The sequence below is a fragment of the Mauremys mutica genome, chromosome 6 (assembly GCF_020497125.1).
Source record: "Mauremys mutica isolate MM-2020 ecotype Southern chromosome 6, ASM2049712v1, whole genome shotgun sequence".
NCBI lineage: Eukaryota > Metazoa > Chordata > Testudines > Geoemydidae > Mauremys > Mauremys mutica.
In genome coordinates, this window is record NC_059077.1 from 24,265,215 (window position 1) to 24,273,667 (window position 8,453).

Here is an 8,453-nt window from a genome sequence, read left to right on the forward strand (position 1 = left end):
TATTAAAAATCTCCTGGATATAGCTTGCCTTTGTTTCTCAGTGCTATTGTCTCCCCCTCAGCTTAATTTGGTGACTTGTGAGCATTTAGGCCCTGATCCAGTTCCCACTGAAGTCAGGGAAAAGATTTTAAATTGATTTCAACAGCAGTTGCTCAGCAGTTACGGGGCGGAAAGCTATGTATTTAGGTACCTATTTTATGAAGCCATTTAAAAAACCCAGCTATAAAAAAACTGCAGAAGTGCATCTGTTTATCTAGTGGCAATTCTTTTGTTCATCACATTCAAAATATGAGAAATTAGGTTTTGTACACAGTTGGCCTGCTTCTCTCACAAGAGTTTTAACTTAATGTGACTAACTTCACTCTATTTAATCTATTTGTTTGATCCAACTATCTAATCTAGTTTATGTATCAACTAATCTATTTAAGTTCTCATACAGCACCCATGTATCTGAGCACTTCCCCAAATTATAGCATGTATTTAAGATTATAGTCTTCTCTCTTTCCCCCTCCCTGCAGCAGGGAGTGGATATTATGCACAAGTCTTATATAAGTGTAAGTCCTAAAATGCTCTCTTGCTTGGTCTTTCTCATTTATAAACTTATTTAGGATACCTCAGTGCTCTCCTGAAATAGAACCCAATTTTGCAACTATTGTGTACATAGTAATCCTCACTCACCATAGTAGTTCCTTTGACTTCAGTTCAAATGTCATAGTAATCAGAAAGTGCCAAGCAGAAGTCTTCAATTTTTCGTATATCATAAATGTTCTCCTGCTAACTGCTCATTCTTCAAATATAAATGACTAAATGGCAACATGGAAATTGCTGCCAAACTCACTTTTTTCTGTTTCTTGTAAGTCTCATTTTGTTCAGGATGATTCACTGTTTCAGGAAGCAGCAGGTTGCATAATTTTGGGTACCTGATCTGTATGCTCATGTTACTGAAGAGTCATCTTTATACATGGAGGCTGAACTACTTTATTATCTAGTGGTGAGAAATGGGGACTGGCACCCTGAATTCTGCTTCTGACTCTGCCCCTGACCCCATGCTTTAGCTTGGGTACCTAACTAATTAGTGTCTCACTTTTCTCATCCGTAGTAACAGCCCCACTTACAAAGTGCTTTGAGATCACATATGAAAGTTTCAAGGGAAAAGTAATACATTATTACTGTTGATCTGCTTATACACCATTAGAGGCACATACATACTAGAAGCAACAGATCATTTATGCTGCTTCAGACATTGAAATAATCTGGGTGTACATTTCTTTTGTGACTAAAAATCAGGGCCCAGCAGAATATTACTATGTATTCATCATGGACAGGGACTATTATTATTATTATTGACTTACTTACACTCAGAGGTTTCAATCAAAATCAGAGACCCACTATCCTAAATGCTATAAAAAGCCCAAACCAGCCAGACCTGCTCTCTACCCCAAAGAGCTTACAAACAAAAACTGCTATTTAATGAGTCACTGAATACTCTCTAATTGATCTCCCATTTCATCCAGCCACCTGAGATACTCCAGCCTTGAGTATCCATCTTCCCTGATCAGGATGACTAGACAAGAATCCCTTTGTAGCACATCAATGCTGTCTGTAACTTGGACGTAGGCAATCAGCACTGTAGTTACAGCACATGTCAATAGTCAGGAATCAGAGCCCTGGATTAGAATAAGATGCCAAGCCACAGTCAGGAATCGGAGTCAAGGGTCAGGACCAGGTTACCTGGCACAAAACAAGTCAGGAGCAGAACTGAGAACAAAAACGCCTGTCACAACCATGAACAAATGATCTGGACAGTCATTGACCTGCTTCTGGGCGTAATAGCTGGTCTGTTGACTCTTCTAACCAATTAGATGGCGTAACCAACCCAGCAGCCTACTGAAGCCAGTTGCACTTGTTAGTGCACTTGCCCAGAGACTACCTCTGCTGCAGGCCCTGCTATCTGACACATGCTACTCACGGTGGAATGGCATAAGGCATTTTCATCCAGAAGTTGATCATGAAGATACTAATCTGGAAAAAATACAGAAAGCTTGAAATGACATTGGTTTCCTAAAAATTCTCAAGGGATATGAGCCCATATAAAGGGAAAAGATCCATACATTGCACTGAAAAGAATATTATCTGTGGAGGAAAATCTGACAATCCATAATGTTTCAGAAGCATAAGATTTGTACCTGCCAGATTAAGATGAATCTGTGCAGCTTGAAAGATGGTAGAGTTTTTCACAGCAATCAGGAGACCACAATTAATAATCATCATTTCTTTTTTTATTTTAATGTATTTTTTATTATAAAGGCAGTCATGTACAAGGCAGAATAACTATGGTACATATGGATTTTTTTTATGTGAGGCCAGGAATTTATTTGAGTAACAAGCTGATCATATTTGGGAAAGCTGTTAGCCGAACTACCAGGGCAGATAGGCTGTGAGTAATGGTGTCAGATGTCCTAGTGTAGGTCCATATCAAAGGTTTGCAGGAACTCCTGTAACTGACTAGGCAAACAGCAGAGCAGATCAAAGGAGCCATATGCTAGTAAAACTGGTTACCTGATTGCTTGTGTTCCTGAGTGTAGAGGCCAGGATTTCTGACTGAGGTATTAGCCTCTGGGAGCTTATTGTTGAAGTCAATTCGGTATCTCAAACATCAAAAGATAATTTAGCTATTATTGGAAAATCTGAGTTTATGATGTCAGTCAGCAAGCCGAAGCTGAGGGGTTGATCTCTATGTGAACTGTAAAATGAGAGAAACCGACAGTAAACAGAAATTGTGTATGGGCTCTTTTAAGAAAGGCTCGAGGAAGACTGAGTCTGAATGTAGAGAAGGGGAATGACTTAAGTATACTGGCCAAGACTTTCAAACTGTGGATGCCTATAGTTAATCTATGAGAGTTGTGAATGCTCAACACACTTGAAAATCCAGATCACCTGTTTAGGGGCCTAAATTTAGGAACTCATTTCAGAAAACCTGAGTTCCCATGTTTACCTGGGTAAACTATTATTTTCTTGGTTTTTTTTAACCTGTTGTGTGGTCTATTCCTGTATTTGCATTGTATCTTGTAATAAATCCAATTTTTATTAAAATGTGAGCAACTGGGATAACTGTATGTAATTTAACCTCACCTAATGATTTTATGCATTTTTAGTGCCTTACACTGTACTATCTCGGTGCCCTGCACACAGGTTGAAAAACAAGAGTCATCTGAGAAGATCTTAGTTTCCAGTTCCCCAATGACTTTTATGCACAGGGTCTGATGCTGCAAGATGCTGAATGCTTTCTTTGTGGTGCTCAGCACCCTCAACTCCCATATGATTTAAATAGGAGTTCAGAATGCTCAGCACCTTTCAAGGTGCTCAATGCTAGGATCAAGCACTAAGTGGGGCTTTCTCGTTTATTTGTTCCCTAGGCTGCCATGATACTTTGTTCCATCTACTGAAGTTTCCATCTGTCTACAGTGATTGCCTCCCTCAAAAGCTGAGAATACAAAGTACCGGTAAGTGTTTTCACAAACCGACAAGGCCATAATTTAAGTGGAGAGGTCAGCTGATAACTGTATTTGCAGGTACATATAGTGTTCCCAATATAGTGTTTCCTGCAGAATAGAGATGAGTGTAGTGGAGTACAAAGGAGAGATCAAGAAGAGAGGGTATTTGTGACACAGGCACAAGCATAATTCAACATATATTTTGTGTAGAAATTTATAATTTAAAAGACAGCTTTTCATTCTGGGACTTGTGTCAGGGGCACAGTGTTCCAGCAGCCATCTTGGGAAAGGTAAGAAAGTGTTTCATAGCTTCACAAATGGGATCAGTATGATCATTTAATGTGACCTGCTGCATAACACAGTCCTTAGAACCTTACCCAGTAATTTCTGCATCAAGCCCATAGTTACTGGATAGCTATGATAGGGTTGCCAGGCGTATGGTTTTTTACTGGAATGCCCAGTCGAAAAGGGACCCTGGCGGCACCATTGACCAGGTCGTTAAAAAGTCCAGTCAGCAGTGCAGTGGAGCTAAGGCAGACTCCTTGCCTGCCCTGGCTCCACGCAGCTATCGGAAGTGGCCAGAACGTCCCTGTAGCCCCCAAGCACGGGGCAGCCAAGGAAGCCCCCACCTCAAACACCAGCTCCACAGCTCCCACTGGCCAGTAACTGCAGCCAATGGGAACTGTGGGAGCAGTGTCTGCAGGTGCAGGCATCGTGCAGAGCCACCTGGCCATGCCTCTGCCTAGGGGCAAAAGGGACATGCTAGCTGCTTCCAGGAGCTGCATGAAGCCATGGCAGGCAAGAAGCCTGCTTTAGCCCCACTGTGCTACCAAGCAGGAGCTGCCTGAGGTAAGTGCCGCCCAGCCGGAACCCCCTCCTGCACCCTGACTCCCTCCCAGACCCCACACCCCCACCATAACCGCCAGCCCTGAGCCCACCCCCCACCCCCAAGTCCCTACCCCAATCCTGAGACCCCTCCCATGCCCAAACTCCCTCCCAGAGCCTGCACCCCAACCCCCTGTCCCAGCCCTGGGCCCCCTCTTGCATCCCAAACCCCTCATCCTCAGCCTCACTCCAGAGCCCACACCCTCCATAGCTTCTTCTTTTTCAAGATGGATTTGCAATAAGAACTGAGCTATCACACTTGATGGACAAACTTTGGAAGAATTACCATCAAAGGCCAAATTTTCAAAAGCGATTTTGGGTACCTCAGTTTTTGGGTATGCAATCTGATGCACCTAAAGCCTCATATGCTTGAGATACTGAGCACCTGCAGTTCCTTGTGATTATGATCTCTTGACTTAGAGCCTATCCTGTAAGGTGTTGAACACTTCTTGGAGATGCTGATGACTCTCAACTCTCACATAAGTCAATGGGAGTTAAGGGCACTCAGCACGCCACAGGAGTGCTCAGTGCCTTGCAGGATGGAGCCCATAATGCCTATTGTTTTTGTAATAATTCTGTTTTTTCTCTGCCTAAGCCTCTCTGGCACAATAGTTCTAATGCTCTTCAACCTGCCTAGAAAGGTTTCCCCTAACCACACCAAGCAAGCAAAGTGGTTATTTGTCAGTAATATACAAGATATTAAAGGTTTTAATTATGACATGACTAATAGAAACATAGGTCTTATTGTTATACACTGTTAATCTTCTGAAGACTGTTGTTTCAAGAAAGGGATTCCTGAACAAATACCTGGGAGCATGTAAACTGTATCCAAGGTCCAATCATCCACAGCCTACTGTCAAGTTGGAAGAGAAGTTCAGTCACCTGTGCTAATGTTGTTTGAATTGTGATTGATGATTACAGCTGGCCTTTTAATTGTAGACCTTGAGTCCCTAAAGAGTGATATGAACCTGTGAGCTGACATTACTACATCAGATGAGGGCAAAGCATTGGTTACATTTCACAAAACCAAAACAGACGGTGGAATTGTTGCTTGGAATGGAGAAATGTAGTGGTTTTGGACAACAGCTAAACCTGAACATTGGACTCTCACAGACTCTGGCACACAGCTGCACAGCACATACCACAGTGACAAGCAAAGGGTGTGAAGCCTTTGATGAGCTAAACTATTCATGCCCTATCTTTAGCATGTTAATTAAACAGTCATGCCCATTAATGTGATTGAACTGATTGAAATGTGAAGCTTTGAAGGAACTGTCATGTCATAAATCACTTGCAAATTACTAATCATCACTTTAATAACCAGTCAGACCTACTGACATGGATCATCTGTTCCTCTTTTCCATGGTGCACTGGCAATGGGATAATATATACTGGAGAACATTTAACTCCAAAACAGCTGCTCAATATCATGCTTAATGGGCCAGATTTTCAGCTGGCCTTAAGCATGCATAGTTACAGCTAGGTTATTTGCTGTATTTCTTTGCCTAATAACAGAATTTGTAAGCACAAATATAGCAACTGTGCATGCATATTTGTGCAGATGTGATTAGGGACCATGTTTTGAAAAAGTGTTGCACTGCGTCTACCATATTAACCAAAAGAACAAAATTGTGTTCTCTCTCTCTCTCTCTAACTAGGTCTTATATGTCCCTCAATGTGAGTACCCACCAAACAACATACATTTCTCTCTCTTTTCTCCTTCCTGGCCTGGAGCAGAAATGATTTCATTCATATATAGGCATATTTGTTTGTTGATACTTGCAAAAGTAGGTGTAGTATGTGTATTTGTAGACTTCATGGGTATGTGTTTACTGCAGAGTTAACTCAGGTTATCTACACTCAAGTTACTTCTCTCCAGTAGCCTAGCTTGAGTGAGATTCAAACTGCTGTGTCCACACTGTCACTCACTTGTGTGTATCATACAGAGTAGTCATGTGAGCAGCTGATGAGTTGTGCTAAATTGAGCTTAGCCATTCACCCTGGATGGGCCCGTCAACTTTAGTTAAAACATCAATGGTTTTTGTGTGTGGATGGGACTCAAGTTAATTTTGCAGTGAAAATAGTTCTTCCTCACAGGATTTAAGTCCAAGAAAGGTGCTTTTGCATTTAGAGTCCTATGTTCATTCCTATTTCTTCTTTCATAGTCTAGATCCAGATCCTGTGAAAATTCTCCTCCACTCATAAGCCTTCCCCTATTGGTTGACATTTTCATGGTTCCCGTGAAACATAGCTGTTGCGGGATGTCATGCTCATGGCAGGAATAGCAACCACTCAGGTAGTTAGGGCCAAGCCTGTGGAAGGTTTTGAATATCACGATAGAAACACTGAACTGAACTCTATATTGACTGGGGAGCCAGTGTAAAGACCAGACCACCAGAGTGATGAGTTCACAATGATCTATGCTGTTAAGCAGGTGAGCTTTTATGTTATGTACCATTTGGAACTTTATACCCAGGAACGAAATCTGTGGCTTCATTCCTGGATATAAGGGCTCTATCTCCCCCTCCTATGTGAACATGTTGGAAGAGAGGAAACTAATCAATAAATTATGCAGCTCTAAGACAGTCATTGTTTGGAAGACATACTACCACTTTCACAGCAGGACTAGACGCGGTAGGGCAGGGGCAGTGGGCAGCCTGAAAAAAGCTTTGAGATGGGATCCACTGGAAACCCTCACATATGCTCTGCAGTATCTGGCCAGATGCATGCAGAGACTCTCCCACTGTACTCCTCTAAAACAACCCAAGCACTGGTAACATAGCTAGAGCCAGGGCCATGCTGCTCTTAGCTTCCAGACCACAGCTGTGCTCTGTGACCCTTGGTATGGGAAGGGTCACAGAGTGCAGCAAGGAACTTAATGCTGTTCTATACACCATGCAACTCTTTTAACATGGTCTTTATGCCACATAGCCACAGGACTATGCCACATGGAGCAGCTAGCTATCCCCTGACCTCACCCCATGCTGCCTGGCCAAAGCCCTTTCCCTGTGTGTCCAGACTGCCACGGAGGGCCAAATACCATTTATGCAGAGGGCAGAAAGAGGGTGAATCATATGGTGATCCAACCTTTCTGCTCCACATAGGGAAATGGGTGTTGGTGCTAACAAGGGCTGTTGATGTGGCAAAGTGATGTGAGGGCAGTCATTTGGAGCTACAGGGCTTGATAAAAAATTTATTCTCATTTTTAAGCCTCTTGTGTGACTTTGTACTTTTCTGAGCCTTTTCACATGTGAATTCTCTAATGGAAGCCTTGTGGACTTGGAAAGCTTATTCTGGTTACAAGTATACAGGGTGACAGGTAAATGATTACTTTTCCTCTATCACCACCTCTGAGCTGGGGATTTTCCACTACAGTGTCATTGCTTAGGGAAAGTTTTAAAATGGCAGCAGAATCTCAAACTGTCTGATTCTAGTGCTGATATAGTGCTGCTTGATTTGCTTGACTAAGGAAATGCTGGCAAAAAAAGCTACAGTTGGCAATTTGCTTGTCTCCCTGCATATTTTGGCTCCATATCAATGTTTTAAAGTTTTTTCCAGACGTGTGCAGAATAATCTGAACAGCTGTCATGTGACCAAATGTGAATGTGATGAGAACATTTTACATATACAGTGTGATGCCACAACTTAGTGTGATATGTTATAAATAACTATCAGTGTTAATGCACTAATAAAAACTATAATCTCATTTAAGACTAAAGAAGTATTTGATTCTTCATTCACACTGTATTAATATTTTATCCTGATATAGGGATCTGATCCAGCAAACCCTTACATGAATAGTTCCAGCATTAGGATTGCAGGAAGGACTACTGGCATGAGTAAGTAGTTTCAGAGTTCAGCACCTAATTATCATCAAATATATAATATATATGAACAATTAACATCACAACCAGTCACTGGACTCAGGAGCTGATGTTCTCATGAAAAGCTAAATTGATGTAACTTACACATACTGCTTGCCTAATCAGTTCATAAATTACACCTCTTTAAACTTCCTTAGATTCACCTCTAAATTTGGCCATGTAATCTCCATACAGCTTGAAATAAAACTGC

The 8,453-nt window shown here is 41.8% G+C and overlaps 1 long non-coding RNA gene across 1 annotated transcript; it reads left to right on the forward strand.

Moving 5' to 3' along the window:
• The first annotated feature begins 1,714 nt into the window (after window positions 1-1,714).
• On the forward strand, window positions 1,715-8,015 carry LOC123372913. Its single transcript, XR_006580483.1, has 3 exons — window positions 1,715-1,836; window positions 3,417-3,503; window positions 5,319-8,015. It is a non-coding gene; the product is annotated as an uncharacterized LOC123372913 (long non-coding RNA).
• Window positions 8,016-8,453: the final 438 nt, after the last annotated feature.